Source organism: Vicia villosa, unplaced genomic scaffold (genome assembly GCF_029867415.1).
Source record: "Vicia villosa cultivar HV-30 ecotype Madison, WI unplaced genomic scaffold, Vvil1.0 ctg.000089F_1_1, whole genome shotgun sequence".
NCBI lineage: Eukaryota > Viridiplantae > Streptophyta > Magnoliopsida > Fabales > Fabaceae > Vicia > Vicia villosa.
The window spans coordinates 596,341-605,252 of NW_026705008.1; the positions used below are offsets into that span (position 1 = coordinate 596,341).

Genomic DNA, 8,912 nt, shown 5'->3' on the forward strand with positions numbered 1-8,912 from the left:
AAAGAGTTTAATGGTAGTGCATTGTCAATGTAAAAAAAAGTTACACAGACATCCAATCAGAATATTTTAAAGTACCAAATCATAAAAATATTTTAAATTTTACAGTCTGACTTAACGGAATATATGATTGCCATTGGTTAACAGTGTAAAAATAATTTACACTGTCAGTGCTTTATCCCTTTTCTCAATAATAAATATAATTTACATTTTAAATTCATTCGTATAATCATTAGTCTCTAAGACTTACACCAACATATCTCCCATAAGCAAAATATGATTTCTCCAACAAGATGTCTTCTTAAAATTCTATCAATTATCGAGTTTCATAAATCAGATTCTTCTTAGGTTATCGCCATGTGGCTGCCAATCCCAAAGTGTTTGAAAGATGACTTGCTTTACTTGTATGGTAGTAACTAGTAACAAACCCGTGCATTCGCACGGGTTCTGGTACGGGACGCGCATTTGTTTTAAATATATATTTGTTTAATAAAAAATATTTGGTTATTTGTGAAAAAATAATAATTGAAGGTATAATTGATAAAAAAATATTTTAATAATCAATATTTTGATCAATAACTTCATGTCCCGTGTTTCAGATATAAATTTATTTTATTTTATTTTTAATAGTAGATGTACATTTTTTTAATATAATTTTTTATAATTAAAATTAATAATTATTATTTGGGAAATAAATAATCAACATTAAGTAATTTCATGTCCCGTTAAAAAAATATTTTGATCAGTAACTTCATGTCCCGTTAATAATCAATATTTTGATCAATAATTTCATGTCGTGTTTCAAATGTACATTTTTTTCAATATAATTTTTTTTTAATTAAAATTAATAATCATTATTTAAAAAATAAATAATAAATTTTTTTTTCCAATGAGGTTCCACACACTGTTGACAAAATTTTTGTTTTCTAATGAGGTCCCAAAACGGTGACTTATCGGAGAGATCTAGTTTTATAATTAAATACTTCTTAATCATCAACACTGTCATGTTTTCATTCCTTTTTTAATAAAAAAATAACAACAATTAATTAAAAAACAAAAAAGTTTTAAAAAGTAAGAGTTAGCTTTTTCTCTCATTTCATTGTGCATCGTCATTAACAAAATTGAAAAAATATGGTAAATGATGGATCCATCACCATGCATGCTAACTTGCACTACTTAGGATACTTTTAATTGATTAAGATAATAAAGGTAAACATAACATACTATAGATATATTTAGTAATTCACAACATCAAAATGTCTTTCATTAATTTGTCTGGCATGTAGAGTATTGGTAATTACAATTAGCAACTTTGCTACATAAACAGGTTCTTCTATGATCCATATGGAGCAGTGTTGAAATACACCTATAAATATCTAATCTATTAAATAACGTAAAGGATAAAACGAAATATTAGCAGAAAAGACAAAAGCTCAAAGCTCATCTATAATATAGAATAAACCTCTAGTGCGCAGCATAGCCATGATTTATAAATATCTATCTCACTATCTGGGCTTCGAAATATATAAGCTTCCACCAAATAGAAAAAATCCAGTTCCAATCAACAATATTAGCAACCAAAGTAGAAAAATATATAAAAAGGAATTTTTTTTTATTTATTAGTAACCAAAGTAGAAAAATTCAGTTAATCCACAGCCACCATGTTAAGTTTCAAGGAATACATAGATGTAATAAAATTATAAACACATTCAGCCACAATGGCAGCCGAGGTGGATGTATCTGCTTCCGCAATGGCTCGATGCTCCACCGTAGCAGGCACATCAGATACCACGAGACAGTGAACTGTAGCTGGGCACTCCATTCTATAAGTATCAGCAAATCTCAGTGTCCTTGAATATTTATCAAACCACATCTCAGTTAAGCAAACTAATATGATTACATAGATTAGAGATTCATATTATCATATGATTGTAACAGATGCCTCATTTATCCTATGATTGGAACGCACACAAGAAACACACAATCAAAATGTGAAAACAACTGCTTCTCAGGTAAAATGTCACTCAGGACAAGTTTTTCTAAAAGCTAAAAACATAAATTACCATAATCATTTAAACACTAACCTTCTAAAATTAAGAATTGATAGCTAGATTATAATAGGAATAGAAACATCAAGTAAGAAAACCTTGCTTATTTCATGACAGCTCCACCAACATCTTGGATTTGTCTTTTAACCTTTTCATATTTAGCGTCTTTTAACCCTTTCGTATTCGGTGTCTTTTTAACCGTTATGTATTAAGTGTCTTCGATTTCCTGAGTTATTTCCGACTCATGGCATGTAGTAATAATGTCCTCGGTTAGATCGGAATTCCTTTTCATTGCTTCACGGACCATCAAACCGTTATCAAAGCAATATGTTTTTGTCGAAGCTCCAGCATTACACGGGTATCCATAACCTTGCAAGTATCATACTTGCTAAGCATTCTCTAACTAATACTTTGTCAAACAAAGCTATGCAACAAAAGTCTCAATCCACTGCTTAGTTAATGAAATCAAATAAAATGAGATTTTCATTCAGCAAACTAAATGATATAAACTTAGAAATGATAACCAAAATACCTTTTCCTTTTGAAACAGCCTTGTCATGTCCACAATATCCACAACTGATATAAATGGATTACACCTTCACATGTCCTTAATTGTGTCAAACCAAATTAAGCAGCCACTACTATGATAAGAACAATTTTTCAAACACACAGTCTTGCATTCCTCAATGCTCAGGCTCTTGTCAAACCAGGATGTGTTTGAATGTGTTTTCCTTACAGTCCCATAAAACCAAATTGATGACTCCCACTTTGGTTGAAATTTGGCATGAAACCTTCCAAGCATTCACATGAGCAACTTTGGCCTGTACAGAGAGGCTAACGTATGAGCCAAAAATAACAAATATAAATTGTTACTGCATCTGTACCAGCAGCAGTGTAATAAAATGATACTGTTACTACCTCCGTATCAATAGCAGTGCATCTTAGTCCTTGTACCTTATGCATCTTAGTTCTTAGAAACAATGTTGTTTTCATAATTGAAAAGTGGCATACAATTCTAAAGAATAACTTACTCATATCTAAGAAAAAGTGACACAGTAGGAAACAGTAAAAAAACAAAAAATTAAAACCATAAGATTACAATTTGAAAGCGAAGTGCAGAAGATACTTTCAATTCAAATCTGAAAAGCCTCCAATAAGAAGGCATCACATACCATAGTCTTTCCTAACATACTCATGAGGATCTTCGTCCCAAAGCTTTTGTTCTATAATTTGACATTCCAGTAGCACTATATCATAATGGTTATTCAAAGGGCTAAAAGACGATGTATCTCTCGCAATAGGTGAGATATTCCGCACTACATCATGAGTATAATAATACAAGACGACATAACATCCTAGAAGCATCATTGTATGAAAATGGTGCAATTGTTGATTCTGCTAGGCAGAATGACAGTACTATGGTGCTATACAGAGGCGTCGACGAAACAAATTGACATTGCCGATAAAGCTACCAATCTCAAGGTAGGTGGAAGAGTTTTACAATCGCATAAAGGCTCATTCAAATTGGAAAAAGAATTGGATCACAATACCATTAATGTAGATCTCAAGATGTATATATTGATTGTGAATTAATGAATACCAACATGCATCAGATAATCCAGTTTCAATGGTTTTATCTACGTACCAATATCAACAAATCAATCGCATTTCATCGATTCCTGCAAATTCAAGACATAAGAAGAGAGTAATAAATGACATTGTTCTACATAATTTTAACCGTCTTTTACATAGCAATTTTGTATAAATCACTTCTCAGATGCCAAAAATGACAAATAAATGAACAATGATATTTACCTGGTTCACCGCCATTGAGCACATTACTTACAGATGGCTCTACTCCATATATTTAATAAGATTGAAAACATTTCAAAGGACTCATAATATTATGAGTATGTAACTTTACAACACAGTTTTGAACCAAAATAGTAACTTAAGATTGGTTCATATATGGTAGTACCTACACAAACAACCTGCATTAATTTGGCATCGAAATAGTATACATAAGTACTTATCCAAACAGACCCTGAGTTGGTCTTGAAAACCAACAATTCCATAATATGATTTTGCAAGTAGAGAAAGACCAGATTTGGCATCGAAAACATGGACGGTCCAATTTGGTGTACCTGTCGAACACGGAATCACTTCAGCTCATTGATGGAGTTGTCGAACACAGAATCACTTAACCTCTTTGATATGTAGTCTACTGATACTGCATAATCAGTTTTAAATAATGGATCAGTATTTCAGTTTTGCCATTCACCAATCTTATATCAACATGCTGCTCTATTGCAATACAGAACATAATTTGAAGGGTCCAATCTCAAACCTTTACGATCTCGGAAGGAGGAGCAGCACCACCCGTTGTTGGCCTAATAAAGAGAACAACATGTTAATAGGCACGTCCTGATGTAGAACATTAAATGTATGAAATAGAACATAAAGACATGCATGCACCAACCAATTCCACTTCTATCTCTAATCCCTATACACATTACATAAAGGAAATTATGCAGCAGCATGTACATATTGACAAACACCATATATACATGTAATAAACACAGAAAGGTAGTGAAGAAGCATACTCACAGGCTTGAAATCAAAGGTAAGGCAGAAGACACCATAGCAATCAGGCTTAACCTTGGGATCATGAGTTTGTGCAGCTGGAACCTGCAATTGAATGAAAATCAAAACCACAAAAATCATATGTTAACACCAGAAAGTGTTGTCAACGCTCCATCGGAAGTAACAAATGAACCTTTATTATACTTGATAGTCTGCTCATACTACTTTGCACCAAATCCAAACAAATTGCATTTGTAAAGAACATCTGTAAAGAACTGTGTTTAAATAACAATACTTGAGTTCAAATTGCATCTGATATGCAACATGCTTAAAACACTCCAGCAGCAGTCGTAAGCCATAATTGAGTAGTAGTGATAAGACTTAGTCCAAGACCCTGACAGCGCTGCTGATCCACAGAGAAAACATGCATATTCCCTTTAACAAATTGTGGCCTCTATAAAGCAAAAAAAATATGAAGAACCAAACCAAATATATTAGGCTAGCAAAAATCACAGTTGAAACTTGAAAGATCAAACTTGAAAAATGACAGTTGAAACTTGAAAGATCAAAAATCACCCTTTATTTGCTTAATCCTTTCTACCCTCTCAGATTGAAGCCTTTGTGTATGTTTTCGCATTAAAGTTTGTCGTGAAGAAACGATCAGCTTCTAGCCTCCTAAACACCATAATCACCACATAAAACCATAAGATTCCAAATCTTATTTTAGTTTCGTACTATATAGAGATGAAAACTTACCTTGAAGCCATGATTTCCCTTTCTGTAGATTGAGCATTTCCTGTTGAAAGTATTTGTGGGTAAATATTTTCGGTAATATATCGTATCCACAGGGATTGGTTAATATCACTGCCGTTCTATAGTTGTTTATTTTGAGTTAAGAAATTTGGTTTGGTTTGTTTTATACTAATAATAATATCAAAAGCAAATAATAAAATAAAAGCAAGTAAAGGACTTTGTGTTAACAATTAAAGAAAGATGTTGAGTCTTTAGGGTTCATCAACCTAATCCTATACAATTATCAATTAATTCTCAATAGAACAATCCTTTGAATCATTATCTTCACTTATCCTCAAATAAGATTCCATGTCTGCAAATCAAATTAGATAACTTTTACCGGTATGAGATTCGATCTCTCCAAATCACAATAACGATAATAGTAATTAAGAACGATAATTATGAAAACCCAATTACAATTCCATCTCTGCAAATTGCAATTGAATCAATATAGTAACCTAGGGCAAAAGTTAAATCCTTTCTTTCGATCAAAGATTCAACAATGATGTAAATTAAAAGCAAGGTTTCTTATTGATAATAAATTCAAACAATTGTTCACAGGAATTAATCAATGGTAATATATATTCATAGGTTAACTACTACCTTAGACTCAACAAGAGGGATTTAGCTCTCCATAAACATGAAGAACATACAAGAATCAACGGAGGAATTCATCTTCATCAATAGAATGTCTTCAATTGGTAAAGAATCCACCTTCAATTGTTGTTCTCAGCTTCAGAATCAGATAGCTCTCCTAATTTCGCTCCCCCAAAAGTATCCCTTACCACTTGGAAAACTAGGGCTTTAAAACAGAACTTTTGGGCTTTTAACGCCGAGGCCGCGGCGCGGCAACGGGCTGGCGCGGCGCGCCCCTCAAACAGAAGTATTTTCGCGGCGCGCCTAGGAACTCTCGCGGCGCGCCCTTTGTACTTTCCATCTTTTTCTTCAGCCTTTGAGACTTCCAGCTTTCTTTCCTCCTCATGTTCTTCTTAAGTTCTTATTCAGCTCAAAACCTGCAACAATAACACCCACAAGTGATTCGATTTGCTTTACGCACGAACTAAACTTATTCAGTTCAATTCTTAATAAAAACCTATGGATTCATCACATTTTTGCATTGGTTTAGAGAAGAAATCACTTATATTAACACATGAATTTACCATTAATTTACTCCTAACATTTCCCGAACCAGATTTCTGAGATTCCATAACATTCACGCCTCAGCGAGTGTAAGAACCATCAGCTGCTTAAGAAAATTTTGCTTATGTCATGACAGTTCCATTAATATCTTCAATTTGTCTTTTAACCATTTCGTATTCAGTATCTTTTAACCGTTTCGTATTCAGTGTCTCTGATTTCTCGAGTTATTGTCTGTTTCGTATTCAAAACATTAAATAAAACAAAGTAACCAAAAACCCCAAATTGAAATGAGCATTATCGCATAGCAAACACACCTCAGTCATCAACCACATCAAGCGAGCAATGGACGAAGTTCTGTATGTACAATGGATTGTTCTGCAACAGTTGCTCCAACCATTCATCTCTGACCATTCCAAAAAGAACTATCAAAGTTGAGAAATATTAAATCATAAAGATCGACAAAATCAATATACCATAAAGGCCGATAATAATTTCAAATCTATAATAATAATAATTTTAGATCAATAATAATTAGTTCAGATCTTGCACTTTCTACAATAGAATGAGTTAATGACGAAACATAAGTTGAAAATGTCATAGATAAACCTTTCTGATTCCGGCCACCACCACACTCGTTGGCGGAAACCCGTTTCCACCACCACCACCATACTAATTGTCGGTAACCTGTTGTTGCCACCACAAATCTGAATGTTAAAAGCAACTGGTGAAAACATTATTCATATTTTTGTTAGAAAGATGAAAAGAACAACATACCTCCATTTGGCCAATAATAGCATAAAAACCCTAACCACAAAATCATGATATCAACCACAATCACAAAAACCTATCCACAAAATCATCATATAAACCACAAAATCATCATATAAACCACAAAAACACTAACCACAATATCTAAACAGTAACTTTAAACAGAAATCCAAAAAAACCTGATAACTGTGTCGGTTTCGTTTTGGAAAATGAAGAAGATGATGAAGAAAAAGGGAAATGAAGAGGAAGAAAGCAGAAAGTAGAAGATGTCGCTCTGAGAGAGAAAGAAGACTCGGAGAGAGAAAGAAGAAGAAAGAGACAAAGAGGGGAAGGTTGAGGGAGAGGAAGAAGACAGACAAATTGAAAGAGAAGAGAGAGAGAAAGAAAAATTGAAAGCTTGTCACATGTAGCAGGAAGTAGTAAAGGAAATGAAAAGGAAGTAAGTAAAGGGAAGCAAATAAGACAGCCACGTGGCTCATTAAAAAAGCAAAGGGACAATTCGGTCTTTTCCAGAGCATTGAACTTTCTTATATTGTAGATAAATCAATTGCTTCTATAAGTCAGGGATGTTTTTACATTCACACCCACACTTCAGTTTTTGCGGAAACCAACTCTTACATGAAAAAACCAATTTATATAAAAGGATGATAAATTTAATTGCTCGAATTTATGGCCAATTTTTTTTCATGTCCACCAATAAAACGTCATCCGCAATTTGGAGAGATGAGATATTGTTAATTCAAAACGACAATCAACCCTTCAAATCAAATTATTTGTCACATTAAAGTGATTTAACTAGTAGTTTTATCTTTTATGCACTGTTTAAGTTTTTCTGTACATGTTTAATTCAGTTTACCTTGAATTAACACTAAATTTTCTTTTAAAAATTCAAGTTAATTTTATTAGTGTCCCACTCCCATCAATTCATTTACTCTCAACCTTTTTAATTCATTTATATATTGCATTAACTTTCATTTTCACTTCAAATTTCAAAATTTCTATCATTAGTCTTTTCAATTTATTTTCTATTGTCACAACTAGAATTTTTATCATTAGTCTTTTCAATTTGTTTTCTATTGTCACAATTAAATTTTTTTATCATTAGTCTTTTCAATTTGTTTTCTATTGTCACAACAAATTTTTTTTTTAATCATTAGTCATTTCATTTTGTTTTCTTTTGTAACAACTAATTTTTTTCGATCATTAGTCTTTTCAATTTGTTTTCAATTGTCACAACTTTTTTTTTGAAAAGCCAAATATATTAATAAACTGAAGCACTAGGGGTGCTCAAGCCCATTACAAAACTCTCCAACAGTAAGAAAACGGGAAAAATTGCTAACCAAATGAAACTTAACTAAGAAACCGCACAGGATCTTTGGCGAATTCATAAAAATTACATTTGGTATAAGAAATATTTCCGATGAAAGACCACTTCCAAGCTAGAATCTTAATATCCCAAATTAAGTCTGAAACAGAAATTTTTTCGTCATTGAATACTATTTCATTTCTCGCCCTCCATACCGTCCACCACACAGCCAACCAAACAATCCCTTCGTTACCGCTTCTGACTTTTTTCTTCTTAAA

At 32.7% G+C, this 8,912-nt stretch overlaps 2 long non-coding RNA genes across 2 annotated transcripts; both read right to left on the reverse strand.

The window, feature by feature from the left end:
* Positions 1-1,614: 1,614 nt before the first annotated feature.
* LOC131623878 (uncharacterized) lies at positions 1,615-4,791 on the reverse strand. The gene is made up of 3 exons (XR_009290353.1): positions 4,653-4,791; positions 4,393-4,435; positions 1,615-4,275 (listed from the first exon to the last, which is right to left on the reverse strand). It is a non-coding gene; the product is annotated as an uncharacterized LOC131623878 (long non-coding RNA).
* Positions 4,792-5,784: 993 nt separating this feature from the next.
* Positions 5,785-7,860, reverse strand: LOC131623879 (uncharacterized). Its single transcript, XR_009290354.1, has 3 exons — positions 7,167-7,860; positions 6,875-6,963; positions 5,785-6,791 (listed from the first exon to the last, which is right to left on the reverse strand). It is a non-coding gene; the product is annotated as an uncharacterized LOC131623879 (long non-coding RNA).
* Between the last annotated feature and the right edge of the window lie 1,052 nt (positions 7,861-8,912).